Source organism: Sylvia atricapilla, chromosome 32 (genome assembly GCF_009819655.1).
Source record: "Sylvia atricapilla isolate bSylAtr1 chromosome 32, bSylAtr1.pri, whole genome shotgun sequence".
Taxonomy (NCBI): domain Eukaryota; kingdom Metazoa; phylum Chordata; class Aves; order Passeriformes; family Sylviidae; genus Sylvia; species Sylvia atricapilla.
Window position 1 is genome coordinate 318,291 of NC_089171.1, and position 24,385 is coordinate 342,675.

The 24,385-nt window shown below is 47.2% G+C and overlaps 1 pseudogene; it reads left to right on the top strand.

Annotated features, from left to right (window-relative positions):
- LOC136373139 (centrosome-associated protein CEP250-like) overlaps positions 1–24,385 on the top strand; it is a 51,420-nt pseudogene that overhangs the window by 13,940 nt on the left and 13,095 nt on the right.

The window sequence follows — 24,385 nt, forward strand, 5'->3', positions numbered from 1 at the left end:
AGGCCTGGAATGTGTGCTGAATCTGCTTGCATCAGAAGAGAAGACAGAGTGGAGGCAACTCAGTGCTGAGCCCAGCAGGAATCTTGGGCAGGTAAAAATGGGCTTTCACTGCCTCTTCAAAGCCTCAGGCACCTCTGGAACACAATATTTTTCCCCGAGCAGCACCTTGTAGTTCTCTGCTTGTTTCCTTCCCTCTCCCCCTCTGGGCACACACTTGTATTTTGTCTCTCTTGAGGCTCCCCATGGCCTTCACAAATGCACCTTCACTCCCATGTCCCCCTCCTTGTCCCAGTGTCCCCCCACACACACTTGGCTCTCTTCCAGAGCCCACAGCAAGTGCTTTATGCCCCAAATGTTCTCTGGTGCAATTAAAGATCTCTAAAGAGACATCTTGCCTTGATGTCCAGAGGTCCTTTTGCTCCATGTGACCCTTTCTCCCACCCTATGTGCAGGTGGGACGCCAACCGAGGAGCCAGAAGGGACATGGTAGGCATCAGGAGAGGGAGAATTTGCTCTCTGTGCATGGGGCTTCCAAGGAGCTCAACTAGAAGAGTTCTTCAGTGCCCTGGGTAAGCAGCAGCCCTCCTGCCCAGGCACAGCCTATGGAAAAGGGGTCAGTGCCCTGAGCTCTGTTCAGGGGCAGTCTGGGACCCTCTTCCTTCCCCTCCCACAAGGACAAAGTGTTTGCTGGGGCTGGAATTGGGGGCTTTGTCTGCCTCAACAGCCAGTACTGTGGGGCTGCAGGTGCCCCTGAAGTGTGGGCTTGTCTGAGCTGGGCCTTTGTGCCTCTTTCAGGTGTGTCTGCTGCATTTGCAGCAGACCCAAGACCAACAGCACCAGCAGGATGACATGGACAGCTCTGCAGGGACCAGCCAGGAGCTGTCCTGTTCCTCAGCAACTGCCAACCATCATTGTGTAATAAAGAGCTTTTTCAGCAAACAATTAGATTCAGTTTTTCACTGGCACTTTGAGGCTCTTGCAAGCTGTTGTGCGACTTCAGCACTTGAGGCCAGAGCTGTCTCCGAGACAAGAAATGAGAATTTGGGCTGTTACTGAACTGCTTCGAGATTTTCTGCTGGGACCCAGGAGAGAACAGGGGAAAACCTCATCAGGAGAGACCAGAGCCAGCCTTGGCCTCAGGGTGCAGCAGCACTGTGTCCCCAGCAGAACAGTGGATGCTGCTGGGACAAGGAAGCACTTGGGGGTTCAAGCTGAAGGTGGTGTTGTGTGTCCCTGGAGAAGAGGATGCCAGTGCACAGGTGCCCTGGATATTGAGCTCCTGCAGTTCTGTGCTCTGAGTGGAGCTGCTCAGCCTGCTGAGGAGCAGAACGAAGCTGAGTCCTGGTTGATCTGGCACAGCATCCCTCCAGCTGCTGAGGGTACAGGAGCTCCAAACCACCCACTGATGGAACCAAGGGGCTACTGTGACACTGTGGGGTCTTGTGGAAGAAAGAGGCCATAGTGACACAGCAGCGCCTCATGGAAAAAAATGGTCCTTTGTGACACTACAGAACCAAGGAGACCATTGTTACACTACAGAATTTCATGGAACCAAGGTTGTATTGTGAAGTTACAGAGCCTCATGGACCAAGGGTCCATTGTGACACCGTGTGGCCTCATAGGACCAAGGGTCCACTGTGGCTAGATGGGGCCTAATGGAACTATTGTGAGACCCCATGTGATCACTAATCAAACCAGGAACCTGCTCTATGTGAGCTGTTCTCCCCAGGGTTCCACAGGTCTTGCCAGGATCCTGCTCCAGCACAGGCTTCCTACAGGGCCATGGCCTCCTTTGGGAATTGATCTGCTTCGGTGTAGGATCCAGCACAGGATACAGGTGAATCCCTGCTCTGACATGGGTCCCTGTGGGCTGCAGGTCCCAATCTCTGCTTCATCATGAGATACTTGAACCAGCCCCCACCCCATGTCCTGCTGTGTTATTGGGGCAGGGAAAATTTGGGGGGGCTGCCCTGCAGCTCCAGCTCTGCTCCTCATCCTGACTGGGCTTGCAGCTGCTGCATACAGGTGTGTCCTGATGCCCCTCCCCTGGCTCCCACCTCTGGACAAGATTGGGGCACTTTGAAGCCATTTTTGGGGTGAAGTTGTGCTGGAGGGAGGACAGATAGAACAATTTTTGCGGCTTTTTGGGGTTCCCCTGCCTGCAATCTTCCCCATTCTCTGGTGCTCCCTCCCCTGCTCATTACTGTCTTTTCTGTGCCCTCAGATCTCCCTCAAGAGAGGGAAGGCCCCCCAATTTCCTTTGTCCTAGGTTCCCTCCACGATCCCTGCAGCCTGGTAGTGGCCAAAGGTGGCAGGACTGAGGTGAGCAGAGCACCAGCTCTGCAGAGTGGCAAACTCCCTGGGACTTGGCTTTTGGCCTTGAAGCCACCAAAGCCAGGGTTTGCAGGGAGCTGCGGGTCAGCATGGCCCTGACTATGCCTTGGCTTGGCAGATAGGGTTGGTGCCACCTGGCCCAGGGAGCTGCAGCATGTAGGGAATGAATCTCTCCTGGTCTCTTGCACCAGGGGTCCCCCAGGGACCAGCCCTGCCCCACACTTATGACACCTCTTAGTGTCACCTGCACATGTGAGGACTCGGGGTGGGTGTTACATGCCATGTGTGTGGCAGTGTAGCTACATGGCAGGAACAGGGTCAGACTTGGGGAGAAAAGGGACCACTGGGATGGTATGCTTGGTGTCCCTGTGGCCTCTCCTCAACCACCGAGGGGGCAGGAGCTCCCAGCCACCTGCTTGCTGAGCCAAGGGGCCACTGGGGCCACTGGGGGGCTGCATGCAACCAAGGGGGCCACTGTGACACTGCAGAACCTCATTGAACCAAGGTTTCATTGTGATACATCAGAGCCTTATGAAATCAAGGAAAACATTGTGACACAAAGAAACATCTTAGAACCAAAGGGCCATTGTGGCTGTCATGTGAAGAGAGGAGGCTTCCTTGACCCTTAGTGTTTAATTTGTCTGTCAGTGCCCCAGGAAAGCTGAGACCCTTGTGCCCAATCAGTCTGTCAGTGTCCTCTTAAGGGGGATCCTTCACTGAGCAGTCCTGCTGGTTTGGGGGTGTTTGACTGGCTTAGGGAAACACCAACAGCACAAAGGAGACCCCTCAGTAGCTCTTCTCTTTATTAGAGTGTGTTCCCTGCTGCCAGTGACTGCCAGCACCCAGGAAGGACTCACACTGACAGTTTATACAGTAACACCCTTTATTAATATAAAATTGTGACAGGTTAAGGTTCAAACGTTTTCAGTGGTAGTGTCTGACTGCAAAAATATACTTGAAGGAATACACAGACAAGCTCTAATTCTTACTAAAATATTCAGCACATGAAGTATGATTCTTACCCAACAGGGGAGATGAAAGGTTCAGCCCCTTGACTGATCCCAGCAGTTATCACGGAGTCTTCCCTAAGATTTCATTCTCTACTGTCCTGGGTTGTAGTTTAGGATGTATTCTATCACCATCTTCAGTTAATGGCCCATCAATGCCTTGTGCATGACTCATAGATAACTCCCTCCAGGAGTTATCTCTCTTTAATGGGCCATCAAGGACCTCCTCTATGACTCATCATCCCATTGTAAGATGCTCCGCCCATGGGGAGGAGCCAAGCATTCTCACCTGGATATAAACTGAGATTTGGAACAGTACAAGCACCCTCACCCACAGGATTCCCAGAGGACCAGAGCTACCAGACCTGTCTATGGGATCCCTGCTTCAGGAAGACCACCTCACCTGGACTGCTTCCATCACCCTGATCAGGTTGTATTCTGACTCTGTCAGTGGTCTTTTTGTATTATTGTATTGTTTTTTCCTTTTCTTCTCATTAAATTGTGTTTCTGACTTGGAGCCTCTCACTTGGTTTGTTTTCAAAGCACAACATATTTTTGGAGCCCAGCGTGAGGCAGAGGCAATAAGAAAAGTCAGAATTACAATTTGTTTATTGAAGAAGACACCTGTTTGCTATGATGCTCAACATGCTTACATGTGTCTTATACCTATCTCCCTATATTTTTCAGAACGTGGGACTCTATCTGCCCGTCTTAATACTCCTGCGTAGACCAGGATATGGTACTAAAATTGCTTTACTGGTCTATTATGTCCATTGCTTGATAAAATCTGAGGCAATGAACATCATTCAGAATATATACCCAGTTTTGTATTCTTGTTCTAGTCTAGGATGCTACGTCTGGGGCCTCAACAATCTCACCCAGCCCCTGTGGCGAGGAGTAAAGAATGATTTTTTCCAGTTTTTCAGCCATGACACAGCAGTTTTTGAAAATATTGAGTACTCTCTAGATGCAAGGACAGCATAATGTTCTTGTTAGTCCTGCTTTGTTTTCTCTGTACGACCCGCACCATGCTTAGAATCAAAACACTACAAGGTGTGATGCAGCGTGTTCTTAAAGAAGTGGAAGAGGTAAAAAGAAGCAAAGCAACAGCCTCAACGTCCACACAGACTGTCACAGAGGAGAAGGGAACCAAAGGTGAGGCAGCAGTGTCCTCATCTACACAGACCATCACAGAAGAGAAAGAAGCCAAAAGTGAGGCAACAGGGTCCACATCTATGCAAAGTGTTACAGAGGAGAAAGGAACCAAAAGTGCTGTCAGCATCTCCACACAAACCGTCACTGAACTGGAACAGCCTAAACCAGTAGCAGTTGCCACCACTCAGAAGAAGAAATCAAGGAGCAAATCAGTCCACATAGCGACTGACGAGGATGGAGCAGGACCTTTGCACTCAGCTGAAGAGACAGAGACAGAAATCATCACTTGCTCTCTATCTCTGGGTGAACTGCGTGACCTGCGAAGGGAATTCACCCACCAGACCAACGAGTCCATCCTCACCTGGCTGCTCTGCATCTGGGACGCTGCAGCTAATGACACCATTCTGGATGGAACTGAGGCCAGGTAACTGGAATTACTGTCCCAGGATGTGGTCATTGACCAGGGAATTGGAAAAACCCAAGAAATTCTCAGCCTCTGGCAGCGACTGCTAACAAGTGTGAAAGACAGATACCTTTTTAAAGAAGACCTCCTAGTGCACCAAGGAAAATGGAACACAATAGAACAAGGTATCCGATGCCTAAGGGAATTGGCTGTGCTGGAGATCATGTATGTAGAAGATGAGAGATTTCCTAAGAGCCCAGATGATGTCCAGTGCACATCACGGATGTGGTTGAGATTTGCACGACTTGGACCAGAGATGTACTCACGTTACCTGGCAACACTGCAATGGAGAGAAGGTGAGGACAAGGTGGGTGTTCTGACTAACAAACTAAGGATTTACGAGGACACTGTCACTGCCCCAGTTCGTACTCATGTCTTGCCTGTGGAAACAAGACTGCCTGAGCAAGTCCGGAGCTATAATTGAAGAAGGCCATCAGAAACTGAAAAAAGAACTTAAGGAAGAAATTTATGATATCTCACCAGAGCCGACGAGAGTCTCTGCCATTAGGAGCAGGCGTCCCTCAGCCGGGGAGAAAGGATAAACACCCCAAGTTAACCTCTTGTCTTTTCTTCGGGAGCATGGAGGAGGTATGAAGAAGTGAGATGGAAAACCCACCTCCTCCTTAGCAGCCTGGGTACGTGAACTGAAAAGAGAAACACCTACCATGAGAAGCTCATCTAGAATCAATGTTGCTCCGGTCTCTTGTGCACAGAACTCCAGACGGTACAAGAAAGATGATATGACTGATCCTCTTGAAGGGACCTCAGCAACACATTTACAGGAAGAGAACAACGTATGCAATGACCAGGAATAGGGGGGCCCTGCCTCTAGCCAGGAAGAGGAAAGGGACAATCGGATCTACTGGACTGTGTGGATCCGATGGCCTGGCACATCTGACCCACAAAAATATACGGCATTGGTTGACACTGGGGCCCAATGTACCATGATGCCATCAAGGTATGTAGGAACAGAATCCATTTCTATTACAGGAGTAACAGGAGGGTCCCAGGAACTGACTGTATTAGAGGCTGAAGTGAGTTTAATCGGGAACAAGTGGCAAAAACACCCCATCGCAACTGGCCCAGAGGCCCCATGCATCCTCGGCATAGACTATCTCAGGAATGGATATTTCAAAGATCCAAAAGGATGTTGTTGGGCTTTTGGATAGCCACAGTGATGAAAGAAGACATCAGACAGTTGAATACTTTGCCTGGTCTCTCAGAAGACCCCTCTGCTGTGGGACTGCTGAAAGTTGAAGAACAATAGGTACCAATTGCCACAGCAACAGTACACCGTCAGCAATACCACACAGACAGACTCTGTGATTCCCATACATGAGATGATCCGTAAACTGGAAAGCCAAGGGGTGGTCAGTAAGGCCCGTTCACCTTTCAACAGCCCGATTTGGTTGGTGCGTAAGTCCAGTGCAGAATGGAGACTGACGGTGGATTACCGTGGTCTGAATGAAGTCATGCCACCACTGAGCGCTGCTGTGCCAGACATGTTAGAGCTTCAGTACGAGCTGGAGTCCAAAGCAGCAAAGTGGTATGCAACCGTTGATATTGCCAATGCCTTCTCCATTCCTTTGGCAGCTGAGTGCAGACCTCAGTTTGCCTTCACCTGGAGGGGCATGCAGTACACCTGGAACCAACTGCCCTAGGGGTGGAAACACAGCCCCACCATCTGCCATGCACTGATCCAATCTGCACTGGAAAAGGGTGAGGCTCCAGAGCATCTGCAGTACATTGATGACATCATCATATGGGGGAACACGCCAGAGGAGGTCTTCAAGAAAGGAGAGAAGATTATTGAAATTCTGTTGAAAGTTGGGTTTGCCATTAGAAGAAGCAAGGTTAAAGAACTGGCTCAAGAGTCCAGTTCCTGGGAGTCAAAATGACAAGATGGTCATCACCAAATCCCCACAGAGATAATCAACAAGATCACTGCCATGTCCCCACCTACCAACAAAAAGGAAACACAAGCTTTCCTAGGTACCATAGGCTTTTGGAGGATGCACATTCCTGAGTATAGTCAGATTGTGAGCCCTCTCTACCTGGTAACCCGCAAGAAGAACAATTTTCACTGGGGGCCCGAACAGCAACAAGCTTTTGTTCAGATCAAGCAAGAGATTGCTCATGCAGTAGCCCTTGGCCCAGTCAGGACGGGACCAGATGTGAGGAATGTGCTCTACTCCACAGCCAAGAACAATGGTTTGTCTTGGAACCTTTGGCAGAAAGTGCCTGGGAAGACTCAAGGCCAACCACTGGGATTCTGAAGTCGAAGTTACAGAGGCTCCGAAGCCAACTACACTCCTGCAGAGAAGGAAATCTTTGCTGCTATGAAGGAGTTGAAGCCGCCTCAGAAGTGATTGGCACTGAAACAGCTGCTTTTGGCACCCCGACTACCAGTGCTGGGGTGGATGTTCAAGGGAAAGGTTCCTTCCATGCATCATGCCACCGATACCACATGGAGCAAATGGATTGCCCTCATTACACAGCGCGCCCGCATTGGAAACCCAAATTGCCCTGGGATTCTGGAAGTTATAACGAACTGGCCGGAAGGTGAGACTTTTGGATTATCATCTGAAGAAGAAGAAAAGCAAGTAACATGTGCTGAGGAAGCCCCACCATATAATGACCTACCTTAGACTGAAAGACGATATGCTCTGTTCACTGATGGCTCCTGCCGAATCATAGGAGCTAACCGGAAATGGAAAGCTGCAGCATGGAGCCCCACACGACAAGTTGCACAAGGTACCGAGGGACAAGGTGGATCGAGTCAAGTTGCAGAGCTTAAAGCTGTCCAGCTGGCTTTGGATATTGCTGAACAAGAGAAGTGGCCGAGGGTCTATCTCTACACTGACTCATGGATGGTAGCTAATGCTCTGTGGGGATGGCTGAATCGCTGGAAAAAGGCCAATTGGCTGCGCAGAGGAAAACCCATCTGGGCCGCTGACATTTGGCAGGACATCGCCGCCTGAGTAGAAAGGCTGACCGTGAAGGTTCAACACGTGGATGCGCATATACCCAAGAGCTGGGCTAATGAGGAGCATCAGAACAACAAGGAGGTAGACAAAGCTGCCAAGGTAAAAGTATCACAAGTGGATCTAAATTGGCAGCACAAGGGAGAATTGTTCCTAGCTCGTTGGGCCCATGATGCCTCTGGTCATCAGGGAAGGGATGCAACATATCGATGGGCCCGTGACCAAGGGGCGGACCTCACTATGGACAGCATCTCACAGGTCATCCACAACTGTGAGACCTGCACTGCAATCAAACAGGCCAAGCGAGTGAAGCCTCTGTGGTATGGTGGACAATGGCTGAAGTACAGGTATGGGGAAGCCTGGCAAATTGACCTCATCACCCTTCCCCAAACACGCCAAGGAAAGTGGTATGTGCTGACCATGGTGGAAGTCACCATTGGATGGCTGGAAACCCACGCTGTGCCTCATGCCACTGCCCGAAACACCATGCTGGGCCTTGAAAAACAAGTCCTGTGGGGACACGGCACCCCTGAGAGAATTGAGTCGGACAATGGGACCCATTTCAAGTATGGCCTTATAAACACCTGGGCTAGAGAACATGGTATTGAATGGATATACCACATTCCTTATCATGCACCAGCTGCTGGGAAAGTTGAACGGTGCAATGGACTACTAAAGACTGCCCTGAAGGCACTTGGTGGGGGGACCTTCAAGAATTGGGAACTAAATTTAGCCAAAGCCACATGGATGGTTAACACCCGAGGGTCTATCAATCGAGGTGGTCCTGCCCAGTCTGAACCCTTACACACAGTGAATGGAGACAAAGTACCTGTGGTACACATGAAGGGCATTTTAGGATAGAGTGTTTGGATTAATCCCACTTCAGGCAAAGGCAGACCCATCCATGGGATTGTCTTTGCTCAAGGACCTGGTTACACTTGATGGGTGATGCAGAAAGATGGAGAAACCCATTGTGTACCACAGGGAGACCTAATTTTAAGTGAGAGCAGTGTGTAAGGTTTCATTCTGTATATGTATATGCATACCTCTGTAAGAATGTATTGATTTGGGCATGTTGTAGATGGCAATAGAATAAGGGGTGGATTGTCCTGGGTTGTAGTATAGGATATATTCTATCACCATCTTCAGTTAATGGCCTTGCTGCATGACTCTTACATAACTCCCTCCGGGAGTTATCTCTCTCTTTAATGGGCCATCAAGGACCTCCTCTATGACTCATCATCCCATTGTGAGATGCTCCGCCCACGGGGAGGAGCCAAGCATTCTCACCTGGATATAAACTGAGATTTAGGACAGTATAAGCACCCTCACCCACTGGATTCCCAGAGGACCGGAGCTACCAGACCTGTCTATGGGATCCCTGCTTCAGGAGGACCACCTCACCTTGACTGTTTCCATCACCCTGCTCAGGTTGTATTCTGATTCTGTCAGTGGTCTTTTTGTATTATTGCATTTTTTTCCTTCTCATTAAATTGTGTTTCTGGCTTGGAGTCTCTCACTCGGTTGTTTTCAAACAACATCTACTTATTTTTATACCATTCCTTTGTGTTTAGGTGGAGCTTGACTAACTTGAGTCAGACATACCTTTGTAACCAATGGGTGTAAAATTCTCTCACTTTGCTTTTAAAGACAGAGCCAGAAAGAACACAGAGCTCATGCCCACTAAGGGGTAGTCATACCTTGGGGGTGGGTAACTTTGGGATGGAGGTGTGCATTAATGTAATTGTTCTAGGCTTTAATGAACCAAGTTCATCTGCGGAGAAAGATCTCAGCAGAGTTTCTGGCTCTGCATCAGGACATGTTCCTCTATTTCCCTTGGCTGACAGGTGCTATGTGGTTTATTAGCTGCAAAGTACCATGGAGTTCCCTTCCCTTCGAGGATTCCCACAGAGCCTAGCCATGGTGTCTCCACTCAACTCCACCCTCCATTCCACCCCCCTTAGAAGGAGTGTTATGGGGGGGGAATCATAGTGGGATAGGTTTCAAGTCCTGTCAACTTTATTTCATCCATGGAGCAGCAACTGTGATTTACCCTTTAATTTCTGTACTGATATAACTCCTGTTAAGGTGCCAATATAACTCCTCAGTTTTCTCTAATTGTATCTCCAGTTACCTCTCCACAGGGTCCCCTGTCATCTTCCTACAAGGGGGTGAGGGCAGGGAAAGGAATGTGTGGCAGGGCTTGCTGGGAGCTGCTCAGGCACTGAGTGGGCAGGGACAGCATCAGAACCCAGGCCTGGGAAATACTCTCTGTAATGTGTAATCCAGGCATTGCTAATGTTGTCATTCTCCAAGTGTGCTATTCCTTGGCCTTGGAATACAAGCTGTTTCCATTTCTGAAATTCTTTGCTTCTCCAATCGCATGGTTTTGGATATTTAGGTTTTGGGGTCGGCCTTTCCCATTCAGACAATTCCTCTGTTGCCGGTACTTATAACATGACCATTTGCTTAGTAGTCCATACTGACAGGATTTGCTTTTCACTTCCTTTGGCTCTCATCCATAGCTTGGCATACTTAGCTTCTACACCATCCTTTTTTGGGACCTCTTTGATTATCTCATCTGAAGATTGTGGTATTCTGTGCAATCTCCTAGCTTGAATGCTAGGGATAAGTCCTGCCAGTCTAGTCAATCCTAAGCCTCTGTGTTTAGTGCTATAGTATAATAAACTGTCACAAGTGTCCCCCACTGGCCAAGTTTGGTCACAGGAAGCAGGTCTGCTCTCTGCTGGGATGGGAGGCCACATCACCCCACTGGAGTAGGGGACCAGGTGTACCCAGCATGCCTAGTCCGGTCACACAAGGCCAGGTCCACCCACTGGGGTCTCAGACATGGTCTGCCTGCTGCCAGTATGGTAGGCCTTCCCTTCTCTACCCAGGAGGCCAGGTCTGCTCAGCAGAATGATGAGAGTAGTGGTATTTCACTGATGGCTGGGACAGCAGCAGGGGACATCCCACACTGTTGAGAGTGCACCAGGCTCGTAGGGTCTTTCCCTGCTGATTCTGTCAAGCCCCTTCCCTTGGCTATGGTTTCACTGGATAGTAGGAAGAGACTGTGGGAATCTCATTCATCCATTCATGTGCATCACTAATTAGATGATAAGGCATTTAGGTATTTATTGAGCATATATTTTCATATATGTTCCTTTTCAGGGCTAAGTATTGGTGGCCCATCCACCTTGGTCCAAATCAGTAGAAGTTAGTCTCAAAGGTAGGTGAAATACAATGCTGCATCCTTGGAAGAACTGTGTCATTGCCACTGTCCTTATGTACTATACAGCTTTTAACATTTTTTTTTTCTTTTTTAATTAAGATAAACAATAACCACTCTACACAACCAAGCCAGCCTTGTTTCCAAACATATGAACAATATCAACTGAGGGGAGGAGTGCTCCGGAGTCCTCAGGGCTAGGGCAGTTTTCCCCTGCCTTGTTTTGGAGAGACCTTGGGCCTGTAGTTCATTGTTTCTATAGAATCACTTTCCCCTCTCTCCAATGTGAAAGCCCACAAACTTGATACCTCTTGCATTGCTGAGGTCCTGAATTTGTTTGGGAAGATGTTGATATTTTCACACTTTTCCAGTTGCAGCTTTCTATAAAGATGCATTCATATCTAATTGTCACATCCACCACGAATGCCTGTTTTTCTTATACCACTTTCCTCATGCTCCTATAAGAAAGCCCACAAATTCAATGTCTGATGCATTTGTAAGACCCTCAACTTCTCTATGAAGCCACTAATATTTCTTGACCATCTCATTGGCAGCAACTTTCAAGGATGGGTTGGAGTGCTCATATCTGACTGTCTTGTACATCACAAATGCCTTTCCTTCTTTAACAAAGATCAAGTCTGGCTGGTATAACTCATTGTCATGATGTCTTATATGTGGCTCTTGGAATACAGTCCAATTCTTCTTTTTAGCCAGGTGGGCAGAAGGTGTGTCTTCCGCAGCTGAGCCCAGTTAGTAACTATGCTCCCATTTATCAAGCATATTATGACATGCACCTTTTCTGGGTTAAGTGAAAGTGGCCCCTCCACCTTGGTAAAAATCAGTAAATTCTGGCCCAAAATTAAATGGTAAATATATGATGTCATGGTACATGCCACATGATATGTGGCAAAATGAGTTTCCTACTCAGGGTTAAGAGTCTCAACCAGTCATGGACTGGGGCATAGCCATACACTACCAGTGATGTGGCTCTCTACAGCATGATGTGTATGCTCTTTCCAACAGTCTGGGGTATAGCTGTGCACGGATGGGTCTGGTACAAGGCTGTGTCTCCACCGCTCAACTCCACTGGGTTGCAGCCAGTGCAGAGCATCCAGGTGGCAGCACACATCAACCAGTCCTGTCTTGCCCCCATTCTGTCAGAACAAGCTGTGTACACACTCAGGTTTTGATAGATTATAGCCCTGTGCATACAGTGGCTTGATTGACAAATATTTCCCTCAAAACACAGAGGTCAATCAAGCTGGCCCTGGGTAGGCAAGGGGTGTATCCCGCTCCAAACTGGTGGGTCCCAAGAGTCATGGCAGCACTACCCCATAAGCAGCTGCCTGACTTTTCCCAGCTCATCACACCTGAGCAAGGGGTCGGCAACTCATATCATGAGTTGCATGAGTTTTGTGACACTGGTTTATTTAATATAAACTGGGTGGTGAAGCCACTTGATAGGGAGAGAGTTTCCTATACTCCCACACTGGGGCAGAGAATGACCAGGTTACCCTTGCAGGCATCCAGCGGGACTATGGGGATGTGTGACGTCTGCAACTGAGCCCGGTTAGTAACGTAGCTTCCATCTTTTGACTGAATGTATATAATTATATGTTTCTATTCCAGGTAAAGGTTAGGAAACCTAGTCCACCTAGTCCACACTGGAAATTTAGATCCAAAAGTGGGCAGTGGGTGACACAGTATGAATGAAAGAACCAGGTCATTCCCATGTATTTAATCACTGTTGAAGCGGTGCTGTGCAGTCATATTATATTTTCAATTAGTGGATACAATTCAACAAGCTTTGCTTGAAGACATATGTAGAGTATCCATGGAGGAGAGGCTCACTGTGGGTGCTAGGGCCCAGGGAATCTTCTCTTGCCTCATCTTAGAGAGACCTAGGGCCAGTAGCAACTCAGAATTTTTTCCATATCACTTTCCTCATCCTCCTTTAGGAAAGCCCATTAATTTAACTGGATTCATAAGGTCTTGAATTTGTTTGAGAAGGCACTGATATTGCTTAGCCATCTCACTAGCAGCATCTTTCAAGGAAGAGTTGGAGTGCTGATATCTAACTGTCATGTCCAAATGGAATGCCTTGCTCTCTTTAATGAAGATCAAATCTGACTTATAAAGTTCATTATCATCATCTATTATATGCAGTTCCTGGAATACAGTCCAATTTTCCTTCTTATCCTCACAAGTAAGCATCTCACAGATAGAGTTATGTCTTTTAATCCTGCCCTCTTGAGTAATAGGACAGTCCCCAATAATATGAATGGATGTTTCATAATCAGCGCCACAATGTCTGCAAGTTTTCATGCAGTCATCTTGCCTATCCCTGGCCAGGAATTCTCTTGTAGGGTAGATGTTAGCACTTAATTGTAGCACAGTTATCAGTTTCTGAGGTATGCCTCTATACCATGTTATCCACCAGTTACTGATGTTATCATTTTCAAAGTTCTCAATACCAGAGCAATCGGTTGTTTCCACTGATAAAATTCATGTTTATGCCAATTGCAATGTCTCAGATAGCAGATCTTTGGAACAGCAATCTCCCATTCAGACACATATTCATCCTCACAGAAAAGAATTTTCAGCATTGGAACAGGCTCCCAAATCAGTGGGATATTCTCCTTATCACCCCCAGCTCATATTCACAGTTTCTCATGTCTCAGTTCCAGATGTTCCTCTCTTAGAAATCTTGTCAAAACCTGTAAGAGACAGTCCGAAGACTCCTCATCTGCCTCACGACCGCTGTCAAGGACAAAGATTGAAGCCCTCCAAGGACTGAGACCGAGACACTTAAAATTCTAACACAGGGGTGCTGCCCTGACTGAAGTGGCATGTTTGCCAAGTGTTGCCTGCAGGTGCATTCACTGGACCAAGACTGGTTTCCCATGGAAACCAATCCTGAAACAATGGGTCCTGCTTGGTTGTTCCGAACTGGCATGTCTATACTTGTTACTGTCCTGTACCTGTTACTGTCCTGTTCCCACCCCGGCAGACCTTGAAAAGACTATAAAAGACCCCTGAGTTAACCAAAGACTGAGATCTCCCCACAGAAGAAGACAGATCTATTGGCCTGACTATGAGGATTTTGTCTCTCTGTTGGTAGCTATACACCTCCTCTTTCTCTCTCTCTCTCTGTATCTTTTATTTCCTTTCTAATCCTTCTATTGCATTTGCTGTTGGCACTCAATAAAGGTGCATTTATCCCCTCTGTGTTGATTTTGCACTTTGAGATCAGTTAACAAACCATCACAACCCCCACTTGTATTAGCAGATAGTGACAAAACCTCATCTAAAGACTGAGCTATCTATGCAGTCTCCATGCTTCTATACTTGGAATAAGCACTGTCAACTTGATGATACCCAGACCACCATCTTTACAATCCAAATACAAGATGGCATCATACGTGTTTGGTGGAAGATGAAGCCATTCCTTGACAGAAGAATGAACTTGCCAGTCAAGGGATTTGAGGAGCCCAACTTTTACTTTGTCGTGATCAGTGTGATATACCACTTTCTGGATGGTGTAAGTTTTCAGTATAACCATTTTCTGAAGAGGTTTAAGTGATGCATCACCAATCCAATGGAGCTGCTCTTAAATTTTTTCAGATAGACCTGTATCCGCTATGCTAGTCCAGGGATCAATCCATAAACCAAGATATTTTTCAGTGACCCAGGTTAATCATATTAAGGGGGTGCCATTCATCATCCATGCTGGACAATCATTGATGGTATACAAATAATCGGTTGGTTTGATGTAGAAACTATGACATGTTTTCCCCCCTGTGTCTTGAGACCAGTTAGATAACAAAAGGTCTCCAGGATCTTAATGTTCATATACATACCCTCCCATGAATCACTCAATAACAATAAGTCATCTGCAAAGGCCATTGCAGTAACTTTTAATCTTCCTTGGTGGTAACCTTCCCCCAGGTTCTCCAGTTTACATAGTAGGGTGTTGAGCACAAGTTTGAATAACAAGGGTCTCACACTGCTAAGGATCTTAATAGAATCTCTCTTTTCCTTTTTGGTGACAATGTATGCAAAGATGTTCTTGTACATTTTGCCAACAAGATGTATAATGTGGGGGTCAACTCATCTGCATCAGATCCATGATAATACACTGATTATATATGGTGTCAAAAAGCTTTAGTAATGTCCACGAATACCATCCCAAGCTCTTTGTGCTCCTTTTTTACACTTTTGACAAGAAGTTGCAACAGCTTTAAATTCTCAGAACCTCCCTCAGCACATATAAATCCCCTTTGTCTGGGGTTTATGGGCCATATTTTGGTCAATCTTGCCATTAGAATCCTGGAGAATAACCTAAGCACCATTGAAGCAATCATGATAGGTCTCCAGTTATTATTGTCATTAAGTCTATATCCATGAGTTAACTTATGGATCAAGATTGTCTGGTATTCCCTCATTGCATCCAGGATAGTTTCAGTTACAAGCCATAAATTAAATATTTCCATCAACAGGGAATACTTGGGGTCCATTCTGACAAGATGGGCTAATGTAATCCCATCTGGTCCAGGAACAGAGCTCTTACTCATCACTTTGATATTCTTTTCCACTACCTTTTCAGTAATCAGGGCCTGAAAAATGTTGTTATCTGCTTCCTTTTGTGGCAGGAAGGATTCAAGGCCCACACAATTTTCTGGTATTTCCCATCTGGATTTAAAGGCAGAGTAGACAATGCTGGGAGGTATTTCTCATTTCAAGGCTTCAATCCATGATAACCTTCCTCTATGCAAATAAAACAGTGTTTGGTACTGATACCTTATGTTTCAGATTTTATGTTTTTCAGATTCTGTGATGCCTAAGGGTGTAGTTCTGAGCCTCATATTAAGTGTTAGTAAGCTCTCTTCACAGAGTAGGTAGACAAAACAAATCCTTTTCCTGCTGAAGTCCAAGGACAACAGTTACAAGTTTTCAGGCCCGAAAGCACAAACAATGGTGGACCGAAGAGAGAAAACAAGAAGGATGGGACTTCATAACCTGAAGCTGTAATTGGACAGGGGATCAACCCACATACCAAGATATTTCTCAGAGTGCCCTGGGCCAGTCATATTAAGGGGGGTGCCATTTATCACCCAATCAGGACAATCATTGATGGTATATGAGTCCTTTGTTGGCTTGATGTAAAACCCGTGACACTTCTCCCTGTGTCTTGAGACCAGTATGTTCACATGAGGTTTCCAGGATCTTGATGTTCACACACATAGCCTGCCAAGAGTCACTCAGCAGCACTAAATCATGACCACAGGCCATGGCAATAGTTTTCAATCCTCCTTGATGGAAACCTTCACCAGCATTTCTCAATTTATATAGTAGGGGATCAAGCTCCAGATTGAGTAACAGCAGTGACATTGGATCACCCTGTTTGACACTGATAAGGATATCAATAGGGTCTATGTTCTCCTTTTTAGGGTCTAAGTATGTAATGATGTTTTCATATATCTCACGAACAAGAGAGTGGAGATTGATACTGTGTGGAGATTGACCCCCCCTCCGAACCAGACCTCTAACACTATGCTGATGACATATGGTGTCGAAGGCTTTGGTGGTGTCTACAAATACAATGCCAAGCTCTCGGGGCTCTTTTTTTGCATGTTTGACCATGGCCTGTTCTCGGGGAGGGTTTCCTCACCCAAGATTTAGATTGTTTAAAGTCCTTGGCCCTCTAAAACCCCGAGTCGTGTTGGTATAAAAAAGCAGAATCTTCAAGGTTTTGTTTTCAAGTTTCTCATGTTGTTTATTATTCGATATCTCAAAATTTTCTCTGCTCCCAGCCGAGGTCCGGACAGCGGCTGGGACACAAGGCCACTGCCTCTTGTGGGAATGTTCCCTAACATTTATACAGATAACTACGTGTCAATTATTTACTATTTTGTACCAATGCCTAGTGCCCACACTAAAAGTGTCATTTCTACTTTGACCCAATCCACTCTAACTACTTTGTGCCATCACCACCCCAAAAGATGGAGGATGAGGAAGAAGGAGAAGTACATGAGGTACCACCCAAATTCCACCATTTTGTCCCCCCATATACTTCTATTCTATGAACCCTAGAACTACTGAATTTTGCATCTTCTATTGTGCTAAACTACTGTTTTCACATCCCGGTGGTTTGTAATTCCTTTCTCTGTGTTGGAAGCCTCTCCTATGGACTAAAATCAAACCTGGTGTTTTCCTGGGCTCTGTGCCAAGGTCTCCGAGCCCCCTGGACCCGCTCCACACTTCCCTGTCCAGGGCTCAAATTTCCTTCCTCGGGTCCCAGGTCATCCAAGGGGATGTCCTGGACTCTAACACCTCCCCCTCCTGTTTGCAACAAAAAGACCTCATTGGCAGTTTTGTCCATGAGCCACTGCATGCACTGAAACAAACACGGCACGACCATGAAAAGAATTACAAACCCCAACAGGATGCATATACCTGTTTTTAAAATCTCCTTCCACAATGATGAAAGGTCAAAAAAAGTGAACATGCCATCCAGCCATGACCCAGTTACTTCTCTGAGTTTGTTCACGCTCTCTCACAATTGTTTGAAGTTCTCATGAGTTGATTTGGAATGATCTGACAAGTTCATGCAGCACATTCCTTCAAATTCCTCACACCCATGCCCACGTGACAGCAAAAGTTAATCAAAAACTGCCCTGTTTTGGACAGTTGCTCATCTTATACTGTTGACATCCATTAACATGTTACTCAGTGTGGTGGTGCATTTTATTCATGTTTTGTGTTCATGATTTGTTTGATATGGTTTTCTGTAATGGTTTGTTCTCTGTAACCCCCCACGTTCCTCCCTATATGGTTTTTCCCCAGTTTCGGTTATATGTCAATCATCGGTTATATAACCTCCTATCTGTCACTCTGGAGCCTCTCCCTGCGTCCAGAAGGTTCCAGAGAGGGTGTCGAGTGATTGGACAGGATCCAGGCTTCCCCCTCCCATTGTTCCCTGTATGGTTATTTCACCTGTCTTTTGCGTTAAGAACCACACCTTACTGTACCCCATTGGACCCTGGTACTCCCCTGTGTACCACCCCCCTTTAAAAGTTGATGCACAGAGACCCTCGGGGTCTCTCTGAGGCTGGTGTCCCAAGGTGAGGACTCCATGTCTGGAGCACCAATAAACTCGTTTGGATTTACCCCTTGAGAGTCCTTCCTTTCATTCCTCCTGCAACAGCTATGCTTTGCTCCTGGCAAGCCAAGACCACTGTGTTGCTGTGGTGCCAGGGCTGGCTGGAATTGGCGACACAGGCACCGCTGCAACTCAGTGTAAGAGAATTGGCTCAGGCATGCTTGCTCAGCCAGGAAACCATGCGATCCAATTGTGTCAAGGCTGCTCCTGATGCTGTCTGTGGTGAAAAAATTTCAACTGCAATTCTCTGCACCTTGGCCCATGTGTGAGCATCATCATCACATATTGAATCATATTGTTGGATAGATATTTTCCCTTTATGTTTTTGTTCTCTCAGCAATGTTATGTTGGGTGTTAGCAATGGAAGTTTTCCAATGCTGCATGGACTGCCTTTGACATTTGCAAGGACTGTGGGCCAAACTCTGTCCCCACAGATAAAAAAAGACTCCTTTTGGCAATTGCATTGGAACATGGTTGGATGGTCTGTTCACCACCTTAGTGTAATTATACCAAGATGATGCTTTTCTGTAAATTATGTGATTTGGAGTGACAGCTATTGTTTTGTTTTCTGCCACTCCAGACTGATTAAATCTTAGACAAAATTTCATTCTGACCAATCCAAGAATTTCCAATTCCAGAGGTTCAAAAGGAGCCACAGGAAGGAACTTTGTCCAAATATCCTGTTTGTCCACTGGATTTAAAATGACTATTGAGATTGCTGGAGGGATGTTTTCTGGAATCAGCCATTTGCTCACTGGCAACCCCACTGAACATTTTGAAAAAGGCTTCCCTGGTCTTGAGTGTGCCAAACAGATGGTGTCCAGCCCTGATGCATTAGCCAGAGTTTCCCAAACATTTTCCTTTGGCTGAGCCATGGGCCAAACTGCCGCATTGCTCAAAGCAATCATTGAGAGAATGAGGCACACGTGTGTCACCAAAGGCCTCTTTCCCCTGGGAACCCTTGAAATGCACCACCACCCAAGTCCCAAAGAAAATGCAAATCCCAAAGTCTCTTTTGCACGTAGAACGAGGGGACATCCACTGTCTTGACACCCACTCACGTCTGCGTGTCTGCATTCCTGTTTCCAGTCTTGGGGTCCACGTCTGTTTGCATTTGGACTCGGTAGGGCTTCACATTCTTCGCTGCCACCCATCTCGGTCTGGCTCCTGTGGAGACACAAGCATAACCCTTGCCCCAAGTTACTAATTTGAATGATCCTTCAATCTGTTATGTTTCTGGGTTCCTGGCCAAAACCAAAGGATTCTCCTTTAGTTTTGCTTTTGTACTGAGAAATGTCTGATGACTGGTGGAGTAGGGTCTGTAAAAGAGTTATTTAGAAAATTCAACACATACAAGGCTTTGTTCAAGCGCATGTGTGGTGTTGCATCTGCCTCCCCCCTTTTCTGTTTTTCCAAAAGGGCTTTCAGTGTTTGATGTGTCTTTTCAGTGATTGCTTGACCCGTTGGAGAATGTGGAATACCAAAACTGTGATGGACACCCCACCTTTTTAAATGTACTCAACTTCTTCCACTCAAGGGGCCACTGATCCACTCAGATAGGACTGTCGGTTTTCCAGATCGGTTTGGAAGTGGTGAGTGCCACAGTGACCCCCACTAAAAATCCACTTCTAATCTCATGTCTCATTGTGCCAAGATGTCTCTTCCCCATGCTGTGATGGGCTTTTGTATGATGAATGGACGAACAACTGCTGTCTTTCCTCCTGGTCCTGAAACAAGAATTGCATTTTCACTCTGCAGACAAACAGAATTTCCTCCAATGCCTGAAAGTGAGCTCAAAGGTGCAATCAGGCTCCACTCTTTGGGCCAAAAAAGGTATGAAATTACTGTGACGTCTGCGCCAGTATCAAGCATTCCATCAATCGTGATTGTCTTCTCACCATAAGTCAATGAGCATGTAATGATGGGTCGATCTCGACCTAGGTGTTTCACCCATGTGGCATGAACTTCCACATGCTCACTCGAAGGGAAATTCTGTTGATGGAACACTGGCATGACCTGTTCTGTGGTGTGAGATGGCAATGCAATGGCTTAGGCAATTGAGGTATTCTTAGGAATGGTCAACGATGGTTGCAGAGGTTTGGCTAAAACTGAATTCTTCATTGCAATTTGCCCAGATAAGTGTAGGATAAATTATGAGACCTAAAGTGCTGCTTCTTTCTTTGCCTATGATTAAAAACTCTTGGCTTTTCCATGAAGTTCCAGTGACCCCTGTTGGTATCACTGCATGATTTCCATTTAAGAAACACATTATTTTGGAAGCTGCCAAGTCACATTGTGCCCCTGGTGGCAGCAGGTCTGGATCACTGGGGATCCTGTAGATTGTCCTGCTGAGGGCGTTGGATTGACTTTCTCTGACAACTGTCCCACTTGCGGAATTTGGCTTTGAGTCATCGCCATCACTTGTGTCGTCGCGCGCTGACGATTCGCTCTCTTCTTGGAGTTTCCCGGAAGAGGCAGAGGGTTTCCATCCACATCTGTTTTAGAATGACACTGGCTTGCATGATGCTTTCCTCTTCTGCATCTCGGGCAAACACCTGATGGATTTGCATTCTTTGTATGTTCCGGACAGTTTTTCTTGAAGTGTCCCTGTTTGCTGCATTTGTAACATTGTGCTTTTGTTAGTTTCGCCATCATTTCTGCTGTGGAGTAGTTTTGTTGAAGAGCTGCAAAGGCCTCTTTGAAGTCTTCAGCATGGGCTTTGATAATTCTTTCTATGCGTTCTCCACAGATGTCTGCTTGAATGGATGCCACATGCTGCGGTGTTCCTACTTTGCTGCATGCCTCTAACATTTCTGCTACGGAAGGCTGACCTGGTATCGCACTGATGATACGTTTGCATTCTGTGTTGGCATTTGCAAATGCAAGACTTCGAAGCAGATGCGGCTTCGCTCCCTCATCATTGACTTGCCTGTCTATGGCTTGTGTGAGATGATAAACGAATGAGGAGAAAGATTCTGATGCGCTTTGCTTTATTTCTGTATAAATACTTTCTGGAACTCCTGCTGGTGGAATTTGCATGATTGCTTTTCTTGCTGCTTCTTTTATATCTGCTAACACCTCTCGTGGTTAATCTCTCGCTTGACAAACTGGATTATCATCTGGTGGATCACCTGCCATTCGCGCTACAGTGATGCCTGCATTCAGGCATCTCAAGACTGTAAGAATCATTGAAGCCATGGATCTGAGATCAAAAGGCGTTACATCATATCTATTAAATATTGCCTTCAAAATCTGCTTAAAGTACGGGGATCCCAATCCATTATCATGGATGGCTTTCACCAACTCTTTGATCACATCATGATCCAATTGCTCCCATCTTGCTTTTTGGCCTTGTGCATCATATGTCACTGGCAATGCTAAACTTCGTGTGCTTGTTAAATTGAATTCTTTTAATGCTTTTTTCTTTGTCTCGGTCCAATCTGTTGCACTGGATACCTGTGTATCGAACATCTGTGAATTTTCAGGAAATGGAATTAATTGCTGTGATTTCCATGCTGATGCTGCTCCTCCTATTCTGGAGTCTGCTTGTATTTGTTGTTTGTCCACGTCTTCTTGAGATGTGATCCCTTCATCCCTGAGAGATATTTTTCTTCTTGACATTTCTCTCCCTCCTAGTTGAGGAGTAGGAAGCTGTGATTTTTGTGCAGCATGTGATCCCTGTGCAGCATTACCAAAGGAGAGAGTTGAGCCATCGGATAGGTGGAGGGTAAAGGAAGAAGGCATCTGTGCAGTTGACTGAAGAGAAGCTTGATTGCCTTTTGGTGAAAGGAGCACTTGAGGGAATTGAGTGCTTGAATGTGAGTTGAGTTCCAAAGCTGTTTCTTTAAATTGTAGAAGAAATTGTTACATAAAATCTTTGGATAATAAAATTGAAGAAGCTTAAGATGAAGGACAGGCAGTTGTTGTTGATCTTAAAGAAATGTCTTGTGAAGCAGTAATGTGAATCATGTTGTCATCTGTGGCAAATGCTTGTTGTTGCAGTTGAGTTGCTGCATGGTCCTCTGAAGTTGACAACGGCTCCATTTGTTCTTGTTGGAATTGTTGCTTTGGAGGATAAATCTGTGTTTTATATGTGACTGGGAAAAAATGATGCACTGTGGGTGTTCCGCCACTCGGTGGCGCTGTTGCTCCAGTGGCTGGGTGTGGAAGTCGCCGTGGCCGCTGTAATTGTGCAGTCCCGCCACTAGGTGGCGCTGGCATCGCGACAACCGGACGCTCGACCGATATTTTGTCCGGGATCTCTTCAATTATTTCTGACAAAAGACGCTGTGCTTGTAACAAAGCTGTGCTCTCCGTTTCTGGATCTCTGGGACACACTGCAGTGATGTTTGGATGTGCACCCATGTGCCTGAACGAGCTAGCTGATATTGAATCACCGAGTGGCTGCCGTGTTGGTATTGAGGCGCCGCTCGTGGGCGGGGTTATGGTTTGCGGCGTCTGCTGTGAGGAGGCGGCCCCTTGGGGAAATTCTCCGCCCTGGCCCCACCCCATCAACACTTGCACCGCCCCCACCTGCTCCGATCCCGCTCGCATCGTCCCGGCACCGCCCTGGGAGGCGTTCCCTCTCGACCCGCCCCCGGGGGCCGCCCCGTCCCGCTCGCCATCGGGGTTTACCCCGCCCGCAGCGAGACTGCGGCTTGGGATACATCCCACCCCACTGCGCCTGCGCCAACGTGAGCCGCGAGCGCCTCTGGGGTTCGCAGTGCACGGCTCTGCGCCTGCGCCGCCCCTCCTGGCTCTCTGCCCACACCTTGCGATGTGGACACAGTTTTGTCCATTTCGCTTCCCGTAGCCTCCATCATCACCCTACGCCGAGCTACCGGCACGGGCTTTTCCTCCCCCTTTGTCCCGGTCTCGGCATCCGCGAAATCCCGACGGTCGCCCGCGAGTTGTTTTTCCCCGCGATCCGCGCCCCCCTGACATGGTGTGTTTTTCTGCTGCCCCCCCGTCACGTACCGCGTCCGCGCCGTGTGATTGTTCCCGGCGCAATTGACTCGCATCGCCTTGGCGTCCTTGTGCCGCGGTGTTATCTCCCGCCGCCGGCGCGATTTGGGGTTGTTTTCCCTGCTGCTCTGGGGTTTGGCTCACTCCCGCTCCCCCCTGTTGTGTCTGTCCTTGCTCGGGTGGAGGAAGGGATGGCGAAGCGATTTCGCGCGGTGTCTGGGGAGGGCTAAACGGACTTCTAGATGGAATCCGATCTAAATCTTCCCGTTCCCCCCCCTGGGGCAACTGTCCCATGTCCAGGGGACATGCCTCAAAAGAAAGCATGTCTCTATCCTGATCGCTAGGATGAAGTACAAGTTTTTTCTTTCCCGGGACTGGCATCGGGGAATCAGGTTTCAGAATCTGAGGCTCCGAGATAAGCTCTTGTGATTTATGTGCCTCATCCTGGAGGAGCTGCTGGCTCTCTCCTGTTGCTATAACCTGGGGAAGCGGCTGGCTATCCACTCCTCCCACATTCTCACTAGGAGATATGGGATCTGCCTGCTGCTGAGAAGCAGCTGGCTGCTGTTCAACAGAAGAAACATCGCTCTGTTCCTCCCGCGCAGCCCTCTGCTGCTGTAAAGAAGGAGGAATTGCCTTTTTATTACGTGAGATTGCTTCTAGCATGATTCTCCCTGCCTGCAATAGCTTCACAGCTGTTTTATCCTTTTTTGTTGCCCTGTGGTACAACTCCCTATTTGCCTCTTGCCAAAATGCCGGCTCAAATAGGACGTGGGTTTCGCAATGTGGAAAGTTACACCGAACCCACAAAAGCAGAGCTTGAAGCTCCTTTTCAGGAAGGCCTGCAGGATGTGCAGACATAACTACCCGTAAAACAGATAGGATCTTAAGTTGTTCCTGGGAGACTCCCATCCCCATGTGTTCTGGATTCGACTGGTCTCGCCAAAACTGAAGAGCAGGGTGCAGATGTTCTCAAATTCGTCCCGGAGGTGTCATGATCACCGACCAGCAGATCTCAGGGTGACGAATCCAGGGCCCTTGGAGTTCGTCTGTCCAAGGCGAAGTTGAAGTCAGCTGCTGTGGCCA